This window comes from Cygnus olor, chromosome 11 (genome assembly GCF_009769625.2).
Source record: "Cygnus olor isolate bCygOlo1 chromosome 11, bCygOlo1.pri.v2, whole genome shotgun sequence".
Classification (NCBI taxonomy): domain Eukaryota; kingdom Metazoa; phylum Chordata; class Aves; order Anseriformes; family Anatidae; genus Cygnus; species Cygnus olor.
The window spans coordinates 16,974,651-16,990,000 of NC_049179.1; the positions used below are offsets into that span (position 1 = coordinate 16,974,651).

Here is a 15,350-nt window from a genome sequence, read left to right on the forward strand (position 1 = left end):
AGAACTTGTATTTTCCTTTGCGGAGAGTTTTTTATTCTTCTCTAGAAATTTCATTGAGATGTCTCTGTACTTTGTTTGTCAGTTATCTTTGTTCCTCTTAAATAAAGGGCTTTTAAATGGACTTATTGCTCCCAGCGTGGGTTCTTCTCTCTAAATGTTAGAAAATTGTGCCATCTACCCGCTATTCTAAGTACTGTCACACTCGGAGACCTCCAAGGACCTTCCAGCCCCAACTTCAATACAACTGTGTCAAAGGGTGGCTAGTAGCGAGAAGAGAAAGGTTTGCGTGGATTTTACAGATTTCCAGCCTGAATCGCTCTCTGAAGCGCCAAAATGATCTGCAAAGATGCAGTTGGCTTCCTTTGATTGCTGTGTCTGCGGCCCAGGCTGAGACCCCAGCCTTTGCGGGAACTAACGAAGCCTCCCTGCCTTAGCTACATTTCACTTTCTCTCCAGTGCATAGTTTTCGTGCTAATTTTAGACATGAAAAGTGTGGGTGTGCGGGGAAAGGGGGGAAGGGAGGCAGTGACTCTTCTGTCGTTTTATTTTTTTTCTTTAAAAAAAAAAAAAAAAAGAAAGAAATAGTCAGATATTTATAGCCATGGCCTCTAATGATGAAAATACATTGTTGTTAATTGGAAAAAAAAAAAAAAAAAAAGTTAGCTTTTTGAGGTTGGTTCTGGCTGATTAGCTACGGATGCTGCTGGCTGAGTTTCCAAGCAAGGGATGGGGAAAACAGAAATGTATATAAACTTTACAGGCCTTTTCATCTCCACCCAAGTAGTTTGCACAGTAACCCAGTTCTACCCCCGGAGCCGGACTGCAACATTAGCGTTTGGGTTTGAAATTAGATTTCGAAATCTCGCTTGTTCGTGGGTAAATGGAAATAGCCGGGTAGGTGTATGATTCTTTTTTTTTTTTTTTTTTCTTAGAAAAATAAATTCAGAAGCGCCTTCTAAATGACTTAAAACGGATTAACAGTGCCCAAGTTTATGATGTAGTTACACGTCTTCGAAATTATTTTTGCCCCCCTTAGGAGTATTAGGAGGGAATTGTGAGTGTCGGCTGAGTATTTATGGGTGGGGGAAAAAACTGCGATACGCTTTATGACTTTTATGACTTGTTTCACACTGTTCAAGAAATGGTGTTTTAAGCAACGTACAATTAAAACTGTATTGCTCTTTGGATAAATTCCAAGAAACTCCAGCATCAATTAGTTTAGATGCATGGATACTTGTTGCTAAAAAGAAAAAAAAAAATCCACCTGTAAAAACGGCCAGGCAAGGACAGCTCTGCTCCAGATGTAATTTTTTTAAGTCCCTGCTATATAGACCAGACAGGCTGCACAGAGTCGCTTCTCCGATTTCTCATTTTGCATTTATTCCTGTCGGAATATGCAGGCATCACAGAATCATTTTCTCTCCTCTTTGCCGCGTTCCCCCGTTTGTTCCCTTTCGGGCTATTCGGCCAGCCTCGCGGTTTGATGTTTTCTCTCTCTCTCTCTTTTTTTTTTTTTTTTTTTTTTTTTTGATCCCGTTTGATTCTTCCCAGTGTCTTTTTAACTATTACTGTGAATATTTCCATTTGACAGACGTCAGGCTTAAAACTTTATCCTTCGCTACCTACGCACTACCGCCCTGCCCCATTCAGCCACCCTTAATTCCAAGGGTTCGGGATAATCCCAATTTTGAAAGCGGCTTCACCAGCCGCCCCCTTCCCTTGATCACGGACAGTTCCGTCACGTTAAGTGCCATCTCCCCTCACCCCTGTGTTTTTCGCCCCTTGCCCCAGAGCCCTCCCCAGCCCGCTGTCCCCCACGGAACCGCGTTTCGGTGCCCACGCTGCGGCCGCTGGGCTCGGCTCAGCCCTGGCCCCCGGAGCCCCCCCAGCGGCCCCCGGCCGGTGGCTGGAGCCCACGGGCCGGCCTGAAAAATCTTCATTTTTTTTTTTTTTTTCCGGAGAAAGTCGTCCCCGGTTGTGGATGTAATGGAGTCCACTGGCAGGTTTTTCCTTCCTCCAGAATCTAATCTCAGCCAACAAGTTTCTGCCTTAACTCCTGCAACATTACTAATTAACGACCCCTGGAAATTAACTGTACGCTGACCTAAAATTTCCTCCTCTCGACTGGAGGTTACACTGAGCCTTAAAAAGAAACTTAAAAAAATAAAAAAAAAAAAAATCACGAAATAAAAATAATGGTAAAACCTCTGGGAGAAACATATGCGAACTGGCTTGCGGGAGCAGCCTTAGGAGGGACATTTGACATCCAGGCTGCTTTTACAACGGCTCCGACTGAAGCTCAGAGAAGGAGGCAGAGGAAGGGCTGCCATCCAGCAAACTTTGCTGGACTTCATTCATCTACAACCCGATCTTTGCCTCCCTGAAGCCAACGGCGAGCTTGTACAATAGGAGGCAGGTCAGAGCACATCCCGCTGCCCATGTGTCTGCTGAAGCCCGGGCAGAACCGCTACCTTCCTGCGCTGCCTTCTGAAACAATTATTTTTATTATGATCCCCGCCTGATAGACACCCCCTCCCCGCTCGTATTTTGCGCTTCCTATTCCCTTTATAGGAGGATGATTCATTTTGCACTGTCACTGTTTCCAGTTTTGTGGGTTTACTGATGTCTTAGTTTAAAAAAAAAAAAAAAAAAGAAAGAGAAGAAGTACACTATCCCTACCCCAAAGGTCTCATTAGCCTCCGCTGACTGCTTTTAAGCCAGCAACTCACTCTGTCTCTCCTCCAGCTGAATTTGGCCAACCCCTTCATTTTCTCAGCCTTTATTTCGACGCTTCCCTCCGCACGGTCCGGCCGGGGGAGCCCAGCCGCCCCCAGCCCCAGCAGCCCGGCCGCGCCGTGCCGTGCCCCCTGCCGGCTTCCCCCCCGCAGAACGGGGGTTCCCGGCCTCTCGCAGCCCCCGGGAAAAGCCGGGGCTCCCCCTGACCCCCCCGGGGTCCCCCCCGGCCTCCCGGAGCCCCCGCAGCCTCGGAGCCCGAAAGCAGCGGCCGCTCCGTGCAGCTGCCGCCCAGCTCTTGCTGGGCTTCCTTTGCCCTTATTCTCGTGCTCGGTGTTATTATTATTATGAAACGCGATATTCAGCTCGGTCCCTGTTTGTCCTCGCCACCAGCGTGTTTCAGAGCGATTATCTCATATCTTTCCTCCCGAAGTAAGCTATCCCTCAGCCCTGGGTCAGGCATTGATCTCCCTGCAATGTAACAAACGGCCGGGTTAATTTTCCCTCATTACCATTTCCATAGCTCAGGCTCCACACACAGGACGGAGCCCTGAGCCCGAGCCCCGGCTGCCTCCGTGTGCGGCTCCCAGGCGGGCAACCCCCGCGCAGACAGACGGACAGACCCCCAAGACAGACGGACAGACAAACAGACAGACAGACAGACCCCCGTGTGCCATGCCCGCTCCCCAGCCCCTGGCAGCCCCGCTCCGGGCACCACCACCTCCTCTGCTCCCTTTCTCTCCTGCGTGTCACCTTGCCTGACCCCCCCATCCTTGTACGGATTTGGAGTTTTCTTTGGGGTCGCATTATTTTTTAAATGTTGTTCTGCTCGCTGTAAATCAGAAGGATTTTTTTTTTGCTCACCCCGTTTACTTCTTAATCTTTTTTTTTTTTTTTTTTTTTCTTCCTTGAGTCTTTTCATTCACTGGTTGCAAAAGAAAAGGGGGGTTGGTCAACACCAAAATGGCAAAGTTCAGCTTGGAAAAAAAAAAAAAAAAAGAAAAAAAAAAACCCCTCCAGCTACCTACAAAGGGGCTCAGGGCTTTGTAATGGCAGAAAGAAACAAAAATGAAAAGAAAATTGCAGTTGAGGCTAAAGTGTGAGAGTGTGTTTGTGTGTATGTATATCTGTGTGTATTTTTAAAGGTTTCTTTGAACTGCCTTTGTGCTGACTAGGCAAAGCTCCTTGCCAATGCTAGTCACGGTTTAAGGAACTTTGAGTTAACCTCTTATATCGAATGAATCTTTTCATTTGGAAACCAATAAATCTCAATCTCTAGCCACCTTTTGTAGAACAGGCTGGGGTTTACCAAGGCAAGGCTGAAGCTTATAATAAAGAAGAGATAAAGTTTGCCAAAGTTTTTTTTTTTTTTTTTTTCCTCCCCTTCTTCTTCCTCTTCTTCTCTTGTAAATAAAAGTTTTGGAGATGGCAGCATTTGGAAGCAATCCGGAGAAGGACTTGGATCTATGCATTGTTTCACAGTAAGCCTATTTACTTAAATAGAGTCTTCAGGGATTCAAACACGAAAATGATTTATAGTTTTCCAACAAGTCATTATTTTGGTCAGTTGTTGAGGGTGGGGTTGTGGCAAAGGAGGGGGGGTCCATACAGTCTAATAATCAATGTGTGTCTATGGAAAGTGAAAAGGGAGGGGTGGGGAGGGGAGTGTTCCGCAGATAAGTAGGGTTAACACTATAAACATTACAGACAATTGAGTTTTCCCATCTGAGCGGGAGTTTGGGAGAAAAGGGGTCTTCACATTTATCAGGCATTGAAGAGAGTGTGCGGGGGTGAACGAGAGAGAGGGGAAAACATTTCTCAAATCAGCTTCGAGTCACTCCTTTGGTTTCTAACTTGCACTTTGGCATATTGGGTATAATTTCTTTGAAGTACTTTGAAATCCAGCATCGCGTCTAATCTCTGGATGGGAGATGAGACCACAAGAATCAATGTTTTGATTTATTTTTCAGTACTTATTTCCTGTGTAGTCTCCCTCGCTCGGTCGCCCTCTCTCTGATTATGCCATATTTATACGTGTGTATACATTATATACATATTATACGTATAATGCCCCTGTAGACATCTTTTAAAAAATCATTTGCAATTTTTCTTTGACAGAGGCGCAGTTCACTTTTCAACCCCTCTCTTTATCCTGTTTTATTTCAAGACGCTGTCTTCTTTCCTTCTCCAAATTGTTCCCATCCAGGAGTTATTAATTACTCTTACAAGGCGGGAGATTCTTAACTAATAACAAAGTTGTAAATTACCACCTTCCCTCAAATATTTCTCATTTGTCAACCCTGATTGATTTGATTAATATTCCACCGGCTGAGATCATTTCAAGTTGCACTATATAATCAGCAGCACCAGGCTGCTCAGCAGAGCTTCTGCTTTTGGAGAAGATTTCTCTGCAGCCTCTAAGCCGAGGTGAATTGTCCATTTGCTCCAGGGGAGGTAAAAGCGGACCTATCGCTAGAAGGACTTTAAGGCACCGAGTCCGAAAACGGTGTTGGGAAATGAAACGAGCGAAGCGTGTCCGTTTGTTAAAAAATAATAATGATAACAAAAAAGAGAGGCAAATCCGAAAAAGGGGGGGAAAGGGGAAAGAAACGAATGGTACCCCCCCATGTAAGCCTGGAAGAAAAGCCCTGGCAGCCCCGCTTGTGGGGCTGCTTTCAGCGCTCGCTGAACTCTCCCACAGTGCCTCCTCGCCTTGCGCCCTCACTGTCACGTTGCCTGGAATGAAACCCCAGCACCTCGATTTCTGTTTTGCTCGTGGCCTCAGACGCACAGAAATGATAACAGCGCGTAAATTAACCCCTTGAAATGCTAGACAATAAACTTGGCTCCAGCCCTCCCCTCCCTCCGTCGCGAGTGGGGCTGCAGTGGTGGTTCCAAACCATCATCTTGCCTTCATTCGGAGGCTGTAAATAACGGCAAGCATCCTTTTTTTTTTCTGCTCTTAAGGGAAAAAAAAAATAGAAAAAGTCAGGTTTCTGCCCAGGGCCAGAGCCGCACCTACGCCCACGCTGCGCATATGCGCAGCCTGCACCTCGGGGCGTAGCGGCACCTATGTATATGTGCTATAGGCACCTATGTGTATGTGCTATAGGCGCCTATATATGTGTGCTATAGGGGGAAGAGGCTGGATTAAAAGATGACCCCTGCCCGCCCGAGCTGGGGCGTTGGATGCCGGCTGCTGTCCTTGCGAGCCATCGATAGACTGGCCCTCCGCCACCACTTGAGTTTTAATCTTAATTATATTAAGTGAAGTACCGGGCTGCCGTGGAATTGAACATGATGCATGACGGCTGCCTGGTAAGCGATCGATTGTGACTATCGCCTTTCTCCCCTCTATCGATATTCACAATCCGCCTTATCTGCGGCCGGGGAAGGCAGCGCCGGTTTGGGTGGAAATGTAAAAATGAGAGACGCGAGTGAAATAACATTCCGCCCAGTCACCTGCAATTCAATATGCACACAAGAGACGCCGATGTATATGAGACGATTTTAATTATGATTAGAAGACGCACTCGGAGCGAGAGAATGGATTTGGAGGGAGGGGTGGGGGAGGGGGCCGGAGGAGCATTAATGAAATCTTTCCCCGCGCTGCTGAAAGAAACAAGTGGTTGGTGCCGCCGAGGTGATTTGTCACCCGGCTCCGAAGGGGGGGGGGGGGGGGGGGGGCGAGCCGAGCTGAACATCGGGACGTTCCCCCCCCCCGCGCCAAGCGCCTGCCGCGCCGTGCCGTGCCGTGCCGTGCCGTGCGCGCCCCGCCGCGCCGTGCCACGCCGTGCGCTCCGTGCCGTGCCGTGCCGAGCCGAGCCGTGCCGTGCCGAGCTGTGCCGAGCCGTGCCGAGCCGTGCCGAGCCGAGCCGTGCCGTGCCGTGCCTCCTGCCTAACAGGCGGTTCCCAGACCACGCCTTTGCCGAGCGCTCCCCCCGGTGCGCCCCCCTCCATCCCTCCCCGTTTCTCCCCGGAGCAGCGGCGCGGCCGAGAGCCGGGACGTGCGGCATCAGAGCCGAGCAGCGCCGTGCTTAGGCCTTAAGTAGATTGTATTTGTGCACATGAAACCTTTTGTCTCGGCCTGCGGATCGCCTGCCTTTTCAAACACAGCCGAGAAACAGTTCAGGGTCACTGACAATTTCCAGCCCCGGTGGCAAGGAGGGGGTAGGGGGGGGGGCGACAGGCGGAGGTGACCCCCGGCCAGCCGCCTCCCGGCCGGTTGTCCCCTCGCCTCTGGGTCGCATTTGGAGCCGGAGAGGAGGCGGGGGGCAAGGAGGGGGCTCGGCCAGGGGGTGGGGGGGCAGCGGGGTGGGACTGGGCGGGATGCGCTGGGAACCCCCCTTGCAGGGCCGGGCTGCGGGCAGGGCTGGCGGCAGGACCCTCCCCGCGGCCCCCTCCCCGCAGCCCCGCTCCGGGCAGCCCCCATTGGGCGGCCCCGGCCCTGCTGCCCCGGCCGGAGCCCGCCCGCAGCCCCCCCCGCCCCGCGGCGCGGCTCTGCAGGAGCCGGCTATTTTTCTCAGGATGTGACTTCCAAGTGGCATAATCTGTAGGAGTGTGAATCTGTTCGCGTTATGTTTGTCCCTTTCGGTATTTCTACAGGCTCTTTTTTTTTTTTTTTTTCCCCTTTATTTCTTTTCTTCCTTTTTTTTTTTTCCCTCTCTCTTTTTTTTTTCGGTATAAATTAACTCCGACTGAAACCACCAGATTGTTCCGAGGAGACTACCTCCCTAATGACTTCATCTCCAAAAGTTGACTGACACTCTAGCGAACTGCCAACACCTGTTTCCCAGCACCCAGACTCCAGAACCCACCAGACCTCGTAAATTTAGCTTCTCTCTTCTCCCCCCCCCAACTTATTAGATGACGTGAATATCTAAAGGGAAGGGGGAGGGGAGGGGGAGATGGAACTAGGTCACATTTTAAACTTTTTATTTTTCGTCTCCTCCGAACGAGATCTGGAGATAAAATGGCCGTGCCCCAGGGGGCTGCGGGGCCGGGGGCTGCCCGCGGGTCCTGAGCTCCCTGGGCGGGATATGGGGGCAGAGCTCAGCCCTGGCCCCAGCCCTTTGCTCCCTGGAGGATGCTCCGGGGCTCGGGCCTTTTGGTCTCACCTGGGCGGCCGCGATGCTCCGCATCACCTCGAGCCACACACCTCCTCCTCTGCCCACTCTGGGCCTGATCCTGCCTCTCTTCGGGGGTCATGCCAGGCCGGGCCGAGGAGATAGGGACGGGGCGGGGAAAACGAGCCATGCCAGGAGTGGTGCGGAGCCCCAAGACGGATGGGGATAAATCGCAGCCGAGGCCTGCGGGACTGCAGCCCGTGGGTGCCGGGACCGATGCCCCGGGCTCTCCGCCCAGCTCACGGTCGGGGGCAGGACGGCCCCCCGGGCCTCAAGGGCACTGCCCGGCCCCGTCATCCCCCGCCCGCACTTCCCAGATTTCAGAAGAAATAAATAACCGAACAAAATCATGATGACAAACGTTTTATCAAAGGGTGAGGGGGAATTTTTCTTATTCTCAGCTTTGCCGGGGGAGGCCGCGGAGTGAAGGGGCCGACCGGCTGCCCGGGGCCAAACCTCCCCATCCCTCCCCTCTCTGGGCAGATGGCCTCGGGGGGACACCCCCTATGCACGCCGGCTCCCAAACCACCCACCCTGCCCCGGGTGCCACCGGGCCCAGCGCTGGAGGAGGGCGAGGAAAACCCCACAGCGCCCTGGAGCATCTCTGCGGGATGCTCCTTAATCCCAGGAAAATCCCCAGCTCCCTCTTCATCCCCGCTCACACCCCGGGAGGAGCCGGCCCGCTGCCCCCCGCACCCAGGGCACCCTCTTTGCGTGTCTGGGGAGCGGGGACCCCTCTTGGTTTGGGTCCAGCCCAGCACCCTCGCAGCTGTCTCCATCCCGAGTGGAAAGCCCCGGGAGACTCCCCTCCCCCCCCCCCCCCCCCGCCCCCCACACACAAAGTTTGAAGTTTTCTTCTCTAGGAAAGAGCCTACTGAAATGAATAGGCTGTAAACATAATTAATAGGTGGAATATGCAAAACGTTTGCGGTGTTTAAATGGCTCATGGCAGATCCGCGTGTCTGAGCGAGATACTGAGATGTTGCAAGAGCTGGATATTAATGGCTAGGGTTTACGTAGCTTTAAAAAAATGAAACCAGGTTTTCTTTTTCTCACTTCTCGCTCTCCCTCTCTCTAATCCAGGAATCATTAGCAACCCCCTCTGGCTACATGTTTTGCATCAGTGAAACATTATGACATAGTTGTAATACAAACTCCGCTGACTTGCTCTGCATCTTGTGGTAGGAAGTGCAATAGCAATAAAAGCATTTTTAAAAAAGACTCCGGGCATTAAGTTGTCTACCAGAAACACTCCTTTCTGAACCAAAAAGCAAAAGGGCAGGACGGGCAGGGGGAACGAGGCAACTTCTCAGTCCGTGGGAGCTGCCGCCCGCACCGGGCAGTGGGAATTTCTTCCCGATGTTTTTCCCCCTCCTGTTTTTCCCTTTTTTGCACAATTCTGGCTCAGGGTTCTGCTGCTTCCTCCCCTTGCCCCCGCACTGCCCCTTCGCACCCCCGGCTCTCAACAAAACGGGAGCGGGGACGTTATCTCCCCGTAATATTAATTGTCAAAAGCAGCCTTTGCTCAATTATCTCTCTTCCACCTGTCGCAGCTGTTGGGTTATATTGTTCCCGGTATAAATTCTCTCTGGAATTAAAAAATAGAGCGATTTTTTTCTCTCCTCTTCTGCCTTCTTTGAAAGAGTCCAATTGTGCTAACGCCGGGCGGGGGCCCGGCCGCTGCGCGTTTGTACTTTCCCCATCACTCATTAACTAATATTCGCTACTTTCTGGTAAAGTCAAATGGCTCTTAATAGCCCTTTATATTCTCGGAATAACATGTGGATGCTCTTAATCAATACTTAATAGCACGTTTCATGCTAAACACCCGCCATGTGTGATGGTGGGCAGGCATCCTCTGCAAACAGGAGGGCGAAGCGGACCCAGGAGAAATTCGCCCTCCGTTGCCACCCGCACCCAGCGCTGGGCTTTGGCTGCTCCTTCGCCCCTTTCCTCCCAGCCAGTGCCGCTGCCCGTGCCCCAGGGGGGTTCCCCGATCCCCGACCCCCGGCTCCCCGCTCCCCGCCTGCCTGCTAGCGGCCGCGCACGGACCCGCGGGGCGCCGGGCGGCTCCTGGCCCTGTTCCGAGCCTGGAGGGTCTCTTCCTTTCCCTTTCCCCTTCCTCTATTTCCCTTTTTTTTTTTTTTTTTTTTTTTTCATTTTTAAATAATTTTCAATTGAGTCCTCGTAGGGCTCAAACTGTTTTCGAGACTTCATGTTTTCATCTTCTTTCTTACCTTTGTTTATTCGCTGCTTTTTATTCCTTTTATCGATACTAGAATTTCGAAGTGTATCAGCTAAGGCTCGTGTATTTTTCCAGCTTTACCCCTCCCCCCAAAAAAACAAAGAGATTAAAAATATAAAAATACAAAAGGATTCAGGGAAATGTCACAGTTATGCGTTTTCCTTGTAGCTAAAGAAATGACTCTGCCTGCTAAGGGCCATTTTGATCAACAGAAACAAAGTAGTTAAATCCTATATATTTTTTGTTCGTGCAGAAATTACGGCAGTGCGTCTGTGTCATAACCGGCGGAAAGCGATCCTTCGGTTTTTCTCTTTTGAATCGAACCTAGAAGCCTGTTGTAGCTGTTTGTGTTACAGGACACTTTCGAGGTCAACCCCCCCCCCCCCCCCCCCCCCCCGAAAGTTTAGGCATGAGAACAGAATAAAATAAAATAAGAGAACGGAAGAAAAGAGGGGAAAAAATGGTGTTGCAGGGCGGGCGAGAAAAGCCTTGTGTCCTTTTTTACAGCTCCCGCGGAAGGCCGCAGCGTGGGTCACCCCGGGGCCCGGTGCAAGCCAAGCCGCCGGTTTTGCCCTTCCCGCGGGCGGCTCCGCAGGTGCGGCGGGGGGCGCGGAGCTCTCCGCGGCTGCAGTGCCCCCGTGCGCAGCGAGGTGGCGCTCGGCGGCGGGCGCCGCGCCGCAGCCCCGGGGCGGTCGAGGCGCGGAGCGGCAGCGCAGCGCTGCGCGGCCGCGGAGCCGCCTCCTCCGAGCATGGCTCCAAGGACCAAAACTGACCTCTCTGTATTTTTATTTTTACTATTATTATTATTATTATTATTATTATTATTATTATTATTATTATTATTATTATTATTATTATTATTATTATTATTTATTAGTATTATTTATTAGTATTATTATTTATCGTTAAAAATCCCGGCTGGAGGCGGCGACGAATGCACCTCGCGAAAGGCAGCTGGATGTTGACCATCTTTCCGCAGCCGCGGGTTTTCCGCGCAGCCCGCACCCGCACCTTTGGCCCCGTACCCCTTTTTTCGGCTGTGGAGCGCAGCCGGGCCCGGGCAGCTCCCTCCCGGGGCGAAGCCGGGCACCTCTGCGCCTTTTTTGCATTATTTTAGAAGGCGAGCCATCACGCCCACGGCATTAAGTGAAAGCAAATGCACAGGAACAACCTGTGTAGTTTGTTTAAAATAATTCCTTCTCTCCCACTGCTTTGCCCCCTGAAAGCGCACTGCTTCGGCTGCGGATTTATTAATAACCGCGTGTTGTTGACAGTAGTTTGGGATCAAAATACACTACGAAAACCTGAACACGCAGGCAGAAAAACTCCTACAAAGGTGAATTCCCAGCATCGCAAGCAAATCCAAACTAGCCAGTTTTCATGTGGTTGAAGTTCCTGAACGCTTTGGCGAATGCTCTCCTTTCGGGTTGCATTTCTGTGATTTGGGATTTTATTTACTGTTTCAACGTCTCTAAGGCAGGAAAAAAAATAATAAAAAAGATCTCTTATGGGTCTGTTCTTTCCCTGCAATACCTGCGTCATCTTGCAACCTTCTCCAAAATGAAAAAAAAAAAAAAAAAAGCCTTTCACGGAATATGAAAAAACACTCAGTGAGCTAAGGGAGAGAGATCTTTTCCTGTTTTGCTTTGCTCTGTTTTGTTTTGTTTTCCACATTTTAAACAGCCGCGGTAGGGGTGCGAGGAGGAAGCGGAGAGAGTTATTTACTGCTCGGTGCTAACTTCCACCTCTGGTGTGGGCAGCGCCTGTAGGATGCCTCCTCAGTGCGTGCGTTTCATCTCTGTCCTCCTCTTCCTCTGTCCCCTGACACTTTCTCACCTGCTCTGTAACTTTTGGAGCCTCGTGTGTTGATTTTCTTTTTCTTATTGTTTTTAATCTCCGCGTTAGGCACACAGGTTCCCAACGCAGGTCAGGTCATTAGGAATGTTAACGTCGAGACAAAGAATTATAAACACGATCTCCAAGTCTCTCTCAATTCATTTCTTCAACCGTTTTATTCGGTTTAAGTGATGAAAAGTGACAGTTCTGAAATAGACAGCTTTTAAAAGTAATGAAGTCAGATGACGCTTTAACCTGTCGATTGCTATAAATCAACTTTGAAAAAGATGAATGAACAATATTATTTGCTGGCTTAACTAGGAGTTAATACAGTGTCGCATTAGGAGCTGCAGGGAGCCGAGCCGGCGTTGGGTGCTGCAGCCCTGTCTCCAAGCCTTGTCCCTAAGCCTGTCCCCGATGCACCACCCCACCCCCCCCCCAAAACAAAAAACAAAACCAAAACCCCCACACCAACAAAAACCTACGCTAAAGCAGCAGATACTCCACGCTGTCCGGAAACCAGTGTCATTTTCACTGCTTTTATTACGGATCCTCTAAGGGAAAAAGAGGTATTTAAACGATCCCCAACATCCAGCTGGGAAAGGGAGGCATCTGCTATTTTTCTTCTTCATTTCTAGAGGCCTTCTGAGCACAAGTCTCGCCGCATTACTATTTTTTAAGGCCAGACCGATCCGACCACTGACCCCACGTCCGCCAGGCACTGCACGCAGGAACAGTTTCAAAATAAATATGGGCCATTTCCTCTCTTTTACCTGATTAATTTTTTACCTGCGTGCAAATAGGCACGGTGTGGGGGGGAAAAAAATAGGCAGGAGGAAAAAAAGAAGAGGAAACGGTCGATCCTTTTCGGGGAAAAAAAAAGCCAATCTGTGCTGGCGGAGGTTCTCTCCTTGCAAGAGCTCGGAGCGGGCTGGACGTCGCTGCTCCCTTCCCTGCGCCTGCAACCCGAAAATATAGCAAAGGAAGTAATTAATGCTCCTTTCTAATGAATTATTAGGAATGAATTAACGATGGTGATTACACGTGCCGGGGGGTTCGCTCCCGCAGGCTCGCCCTGTGCCCTCCTCGAGTCCCGCTCCCGGCTGCGGGGGGCGCGGAGGCCCCGTCCCGCTGCGGCCGGGGACGGAACGTGGCTGCCCCGAGGAGGTTCCGTGGCTCCTTGGGAAGTGGGGACACTGCCTGGCTATCCCAAAGAGGTTTTTTGTTTTTTTTTTTTTTTTTTGAGGTTGGAAAATAAGTTTTAAAAGAGATGCGATAAGGAAAAGAAACGACGGGAACTGCGTCTGTAACATAGGGCCGGGATTTTTTTTTCTCCTTATTTTATTTACTTTAATTAATTTATTTTTTCCCCCCGAAAACCGAGGAAATCGAAGAGCTTGCCTTCGGTCGTTCCCCAGCCCTGTTAACTTCTCCTGGTGTTGCCAGTGCCCTTTTTGTCCCGGGATAGTCGGGGGCGAGCTGCAGCCGGGCGGTGGGAGCGGGTGTGCGGGGCACGGCCTCGCCCCCCGGCCGCGGACACCCTGTGTCCGGTCTCCTTCTCTAACGTGCTATCGATTTTAGGATCCTCGGAGCCCTCACCCCCCGAGAAGTCGAGAGAGAAGTTTGTCTGCTGCTTGAAAGGTGACCTTCGGGGAAGTTTCCGCACTTTCTCTTTTTAGCGCTCAAGGGCTCCATGTGAAGTTCCTTGGCTGACTACGCTCTCTCCAAAGCTGAACCTGTCTCTTCCACTGCTCTTCTCAAGTCCCCTTATCCTTGAAAAGATAGAGACGCAAATACGTTTTCTCCCTTTTTTAAAAACAATTGATCCCTCTGCATGACGCTCTTCCTCTCTCGAAAAATAATCACCTCTCTTTAGAGAGGAGCTTGGGAGAAAGGCAAAACACTTCCATACCTGTTGCAAGCCCCAAAGTGCAGTTTCCCCACTCATTTCCCGTACCAGCCCCCCCCCCCTTACCCCCCACACTCCCGCAGCGTAAAACTCCAGCCGGTGGCTGGAGGCTGCCTCTGCCTCCCAGGCTCTGCCCGACGAGTCCCAGCCGGGGGGGCCCGGGTCGTGCTCGGCCCCCCCCCCCGTGCCCTGCGTTTTTCCAGGCTCTGCGGGGAGATTTCCCCCATTTTTTAAAAATATGTATATATATATATATTTTTTTTTTTCCACGGAAGATGCAGAGGCAGCGGCGGGCGAAGATTTATTTCTACGGCAGGAGTGTGCGGGGGCGACCTCGGCCCAGTTTCCCTTGCCCCCCCACCTCTCCTCTCAGCAGCCCCTATAGGTGCCCCCCTCCTGCGCCAGGTCCCCTGCCCCTGCCCGCTTCAAGGTGCCCGGCCCCGGGGGAAAGGCCACAGGAGGAAACTTTCCCCTCTATGATTGTGTTACCTTTGGCTGAACGTGTAATGAAAATCCTCGGAAAATGTTACACAACACGAGGACAGCCTTTTAGAGCAAAGTTTCCAGAAAAGCCTGCCCGCTTCCCTGGGGGTGATGCTGGGGGCGCATCCTCCGCGGTTCCCCCGTTCCCCGCCCGGGGCGCATCCGAAACGTGAGCCCCAAAATACCACCACCCGTCCGCGGCCGCAGACCTCTCCCTCGCCGTTACAGTGTTACAAAAAGCATTTAAATTAATCAGGGCGCTCCCCACGGCTGCTAATTAGGCTGGGAGGGAAGCGAAGGGAGGGCTGGCCGGGGCCGCCGGGCAGCGCGGCAGCGGGATTTACGCACCGGGAGGCGCACACGGGTTGTGCCCCCCCTCCCCTCTGCGCCCCAAATCGGGGCTGGGGAGGTGCTGGGGGTCGGTGCTGAGCCCCCGGGGCAGGCACCTTACTCTGGTGGTGCTGCTCGCAGGAGCGGAGGAATGAGCGGGGAGGCATTGGGGGATACTGGGGGGGCACACAGGACGCCCCGCTTCCCCCGAGCTGTCGCGGGGTTCATGCGCTTAGCGAGGGCATTGCAGATTGGGGTGGGAGGGGGGGCGTTTCCCTGCCCTGCCCTCCCCCCCCCAAATCCAACTCCACCAGGAGCCGAAGCGTGGCTTGATTTCATTTCATTTTATTTTAATTGCCCAGATCTCGCGATAAGGCAAACTGGCGAGAGCTGCCTCGCTTCCCGCCCCCCCCCCCCCCCCCCGACCAAAGTTGTGATGAAAAAGCAGAATAAACGAGTCCCCCCCACCTCATCACCACCCGCTGCCGTGGCAGCATCTCGCTCCGTAGGAGTCGGGGCCTAGGGGAGGGGGGGGCAGGGAGGTCGCCCCTAAAGCTGCAGCCGAAATCACCCGGAGGGGGTGATGGAAAGAAGCAGAGAGCCCCCAGCAGAGCTCTCCCTAAGTCAGGAGCTGGGCATGGCAAGGTTTAAAATCCCCCCTGCCCCACTCACCCCAGGCTCCAACTCT

The 15,350-nt window shown here is 51.9% G+C and overlaps 1 long non-coding RNA gene across 1 annotated transcript in view; it reads left to right on the forward strand.

The window, feature by feature from the left end:
• Positions 1–3,853: 3,853 nt before the first annotated feature.
• Positions 3,854–15,350, forward strand: part of LOC121075839 — a 25,591-nt gene continuing 14,094 nt past the window's right edge. The window contains exon 1 of the long non-coding RNA XR_005823186.1: positions 3,854–4,214. This is a non-coding gene — a long non-coding RNA (uncharacterized LOC121075839). The remainder of the gene's footprint in view (positions 4,215–15,350) is intronic.